The sequence below is a fragment of the Morus notabilis genome, unplaced genomic scaffold (genome assembly GCF_000414095.1).
Source record: "Morus notabilis unplaced genomic scaffold, ASM41409v2 Scaffold298, whole genome shotgun sequence".
Taxonomy (NCBI): domain Eukaryota; kingdom Viridiplantae; phylum Streptophyta; class Magnoliopsida; order Rosales; family Moraceae; genus Morus; species Morus notabilis.
In genome coordinates, this window is record NW_010359398.1 from 389,333 (window position 1) to 394,523 (window position 5,191).

A 5,191-nucleotide genomic window follows, 5' to 3' on the forward strand; every position below is an offset into this window, starting at 1 on the left:
GTACAGCGCGCGGTACAGCGCCGGGACATTCCCGAGTCTGTCCCGGGGTTGTCTCGGTGTTGTCCCAGGGCTACCCAGGGGTTGTCCCGGGACTGTACCGGGGCTAACCCGAGGATGTCCCGTGGCTGTCCCGGGGCTGCCCCGTGGTTGACCCGGGGTAGTCCCGGGGTTGACCCGGGGCTGTTCCGGGACTGTCCCGGGGCTGTCCCGGGGCTGTAATTGGCTATTCCGGGGCTGACCCTGGGCTGTACCGGGGCTGTTCCGGGGCTGTCCCGGGGCTGACCCGGGGCCGTTCGGGGGCTGATCGGGGGATGTCCCGGGGCTGTACCGGGACTGTCCTCCTTCTTCTCCTTCTTCTCCTTCTTCTCCTCCTCCTTCTTCTTCTTCTTCTTCTTCTTCTTCTGCTTCTTCTTCTTCTTCTTCTTCTTCTTCTTCTTATTCTTCTCCTTCTTCTTCCTTCTTCTTCTCCTTCTTCTCCTTCTTCTCCTTTTTCTCCTCCTTCTCATTCTTCTGCTTCTTCTTCTGCTTCTTCTTCTCCTCCTTCTTCTCATTCTTCTCCTCCTTCTTCTCCTTCTTCTTCTCCTCCTTCTTCTCCTTCTTCTTCTCCTCCTTCTCCTCCTTCTTCTTCTTCTCCTCCTTCTCCTTCTTCTCCTTCTCCTTCTCCTTCTCCTTCTGCTTCTCCTTCTCCGCCTTCTCCTCCTTCTTCTTCTCCTTCTTCTCCTCCTCCTTCTTCTCCTCCTGCTTCTTCTTCTTCTTCTTCACCTTCATCTTCTTCTCCTTCTTCTTCTTCTCCTTCTTCTGCTTCTTCTTCTTCTTCTCCTCCTCCTCCTTCTTATTCTTCTTCTCCTTCTCCTTCTTCTTCTCCTTCTTCTTCTTCTTCTCCTTCTCCTTTCTCCTTCTCCTTCTTCTTCTCCTTCTTCTTCTTCTTCTCCTTCTTCTTCTCCTTCTCTTCCTCCTTCTTCTTCTTCTTCTTCTTCTCTTCCTCCTTCTTCTTCTTCTCCTCCTCCTTCTTCTTCTCCTTCTGCTTCTTCTTCTTCTTCTCCTCCTCCTTCTTCTCCTTCTCCTTCTTCTTCTTCTTCTTCTCCTTCTCCTTCTCCTCCTTCTCCTTCTCCTTCTTCTTTTTCTTCTTCTCCTCCTGTTTTTGTGTAAAGTTTTGTTTTCGTTTCTTCTTCTTCTTCTTCTTCTCCTCCTGTTTTTGTGTAAAGTTTTGTTTTCGTTTCTCTGTGTGGAATTCTGGTTAGGTTGAGGAAAAAAAGAGTGAAAAAGAAAATTGTTTTTCGATTTATTAGGTTTTTATTTTTATTTTTAAAGAAAATGTGATAATATGCTTAAGTCAGGTTCATGGAAGATTGAATTTTTTACTTTTTATTTTTTATTTTTACTGTAAAGTGATTTGGTTTTTCTTTATTTGCTGTAAAGTGATTTTATTTTTCTTTATTTGCAACCAAAAGAAGCATCTTTTTTTTTTCTTTCTTTTTCTTTTTCTACAACGCCTATGTGATCTAGTAATCCAATTCTCGAGTTTATAAGATGTTGCTGGGGTTGCTTATGAACGATTTATTTATTATTTGCGAAACATTAAAAGAGTGTGTGTGTGTGTGTGTTTTTTTTTTTTTCAAACAGAAGAAAAAGGAGAAAAGAAAATGGAATTGGCACCTTTTGAAGTGCAATTATCCCATTTAAATTCCTTCATTCATTAGAAATTATATTTAAATTGTTTCATTCGTCAACTAGATTATCTGTTTTAAGCAAAAGAATGACAAATTAGTTGTGTTTTCTGGAGTTCTTCAAGAACTATGTATCTTAAGTTGGAGAAAATTAGTATGGTTCAAACTTTTGCTTAACAAACAATTTTTAATCAGTAAATGCCCAGAAGTTGAGTTTAATGTTGTCTTTAAAGCCCTAAAATATTATATCGGTCTCATAATACCAAAGTAATATGGAGCCATCCATATTCCATACATAAAGGAAGAAAAGAAAAATGGATGTTCTGAGCTTGGATTTTAGTAGTGTGGCTTTTTGTTTCTGATTTTTCTAGTTTTTAGTTTGAAGAAATGTCGGATTGAGTGCTGAGGGTCTTATGTTTCTTATTTACTAGTTGTTAGATCGAAGAAATGTTGTTGGGCCATACGGACGGTCTATCAGAGCTTAGGTCATCATCACAGAATCAGCTACTTGCTGATCCGGAATCCGAGTTAGATGATGATGACACTGCAGACAGTTCCGAGCCAATTCTATACTCGGCTTCCTTTGATGAGCTTGGAGAAAACATTATTCAGTATGAAACTGTTATATGGCTCTCTATATCGCTGTTGCTGGTTTTAGCGTGGGGTGTAGGGATCATCATGCTACTATATCCGGAGATACATTCTTCGGAAGGATATTTCCTCGCGCAAATTATATGTTACACCTAGCGAGATAGTTTACAAGGTAAAATTATAGTTTTATACTGTCTCTTGTTATTTGTGAGACTTAAAATACAGAACGCAATAACATATTTGTTTCATCTCCATGAAGGTTTCGAGGCCATCATTCATACCCTTTTTGGGCATCACAACAATTGAGAAGCGCAGACCCCTTTCTCTGGTGATTGATATCATCATTGAACAAGGTACTGATCCAGTATGCTTCACTCAACCTTATTCCTTGAAGTAAAACTTAATGAATTTAACTTTTTCCTTCATTTCTTATTTCTTATGTTTGAATTGCATCATATGTTCTTACTTATAAAAAAAAAAAAAATTGCATCATATGTGTTTTTCCAACTCTATTATCACCTGAGTTTGGAAGTATGTTTGCATGGAAAATGTGCAACATATGAACATTGATTATGGGTCCGAGTAATATTTTCTTGTCTAAAAACTATGCTTTGAAACATAAGTAACAATTTTAATTTCTTTTCTTATAGTTGAGGGACGTAAACAATCATATTGTCAGGTTCAAAAGTTTTTGCATGTTCTCTCATTCTCTTTGCAATGAGTTAACTTGGTGGTAACGTTGATAAAAACTGGGAACTATTTTGAGTTGTTTTGTGATGAATCTATCTTCACATCATTTGCTGTCCTAAGCATCAAATGTGATTCTTTTGCCCGTGCTACAGTTATTTTGTGGAGTAACGCTCACATGGTAACTTTTATTTATTTATTTATTCCGGTTAGAGGCACACCTTAGAAGACTTAATTTTCTTATGTGTCTTCTGTAGGATGCTTGCAGTCAATTTATGGAATACACACCTTTAGAGTTGAAAGTATAGCGCATGGAAAAGCCGCGCCTACAGATGAACTACAGATTCAAGGCGTTTCTGATCCTAGTATTCTGAGGAAGGTGAATCAAAGATTGTTATGTTTTCTATTATATATCTCTGTCCACTGAACTGTTAGGTTCTAGATGGAGTTCATCGAGTGAAATTGTATTGCTTTACACTCTGAAAGAGACATGCCGACATTGCATTCTCAAATCGGTTGTTTCATGACCATAAGTCATCATAACGGAAGCTTCGAAGACTATGCTTGATGTTGGTAAAAGTTGGAGGCACCGCTGAAGGGGAAACTGGTGTTCGTGTGGGATCATTGACTGAGGGACCAGCTATTTTGAGATCACCAGTCAAAAGCGTGAAGGTAATTGCATAACCGCAGGTCTCTGACTCTCTCCCTATTCCCTAATATACACACGCTTGCCAAACATCAATGTGGGGATTAGGTAATGTATCGGTTAATGAGGATGGGTTTTGACTTGGGAAAAAAAGGTATAAGGATCTGTTGGCCTGCCCTTAAAGTACTTGGCGTGTTTGTTAGAGGCCTTCGCTCTAGTTAATCTATGCGCCCTGGGACATTAATCGCTTTGTCGACTGTTAAATTATCTTTTGAGTCACACACTTACTTTTGAATTTTCTTATTGTTCTCTGCTTTAGTTTCTGAGAAACAACTAGAAAAATAGGATTCTACTTGGCATTGCACTGATATTTTATGATGGATAAAAGACGCCATCTAGAAGTTCCATAACCATATTAAAGCCAATGTCCCAAGTTTTGCTTTTTCATCTGAGTTTTCTGAGTAGCTGATTCTCTCTGCAAGACGTGAGTATACTTATAGTGGTTTTCCAATGATTCTGATTGCAGAATAACGTTTTTCTAATTGCTTGTTCACTTGGGATCTACCTTCATCATTTCTTCTATGGAAGAGACCAAATTATATTCCAATGTTTTTAATTTTTTCATCAAATTTGTGATTTAACTCTTGTACTTTTCCAGTTCCCTTATGTTGATGGGTGGTTTTACCTTGGTTAACCATAATTTTGATGATTCTGCACAGATGACAGCTTCACCACGCTACTCTCCAATGGACCGCAGAGGCATAGTTCCTGGAGATTTACTCATTCATAAACTTGAAGAAGTAAATAAATCTGTAAAGGTATTGTGCTTTGTTTGTTTTGCTCTTTCATTGTTGATTTGTATGTTCATTGGCTGCCTCTGTAATTTTACTTAAATTTTATGCTTTAAGTTGCTTGGTTTTAATCCTGCTTTTAATCGTGTTTCTCATCTTCATGTGCAGAAACTCGAGTTTCTTATCGAGAAGTCAAATACTCCCTTTCAAGCAGCGGAAGCAAAATCAGATCCGATCCACGCTGAAGATGCAGGTGTCAGTCAACGATGAAGAAGATAGAAGATAGGCAGTACACTTGATATTTGATTTCAAGCTGCTGCTTTTAATAGGTTTTTTTTTTTTTTTTTTTTTACTGTAGGGACGTTGGTTTTCATGGATTTTTGCCAGAGTTGATATGAATTTTGATAATAGAGGGATGCTGTAATTAATTGGTCTACTTGCTGCTTGGCGTTTGCAAGAGGAATTCCTTATCACATGGGAGTCTCAGCAGTGTCGAGCGTTGTATTTGAGTGCATACTCCGTACCCAGCAAAGCTTCTCTGAACCTTAGTCTGCATAGTTTACTAGTCTATGATTTTTTTTCTTTTCCTTTCTTTTCCATTTTTTTTTCCAAAGGTCAGAAATATACTGTTAAGCAGTGGTCAAGATTTTGATTTGTTGGTTTATCAAAGGCTGTTTACAAAAATACCACAGCACCTGGTCTTATTTAAAGAGTTTTAAGTCATGTCCCTCCTTAAAATGCGAGTAAGGTCATGTTCTTTCTTACATGCGAGTAAAGCCATGGGTGTGTTTGGAATTGGTTTCAAAATA

General features: G+C 38.7%; 1 long non-coding RNA gene across 1 annotated transcript; it reads left to right on the forward strand.

Annotated features, from left to right (window-relative positions):
- Positions 1-3,577: 3,577 nt before the first annotated feature.
- Positions 3,578-4,617, forward strand: LOC21396120. Its single transcript, XR_002901835.1, has 3 exons — positions 3,578-3,617; positions 4,311-4,409; positions 4,551-4,617. It is a non-coding gene; the product is annotated as an uncharacterized LOC21396120 (long non-coding RNA).
- Positions 4,618-5,191: the final 574 nt, after the last annotated feature.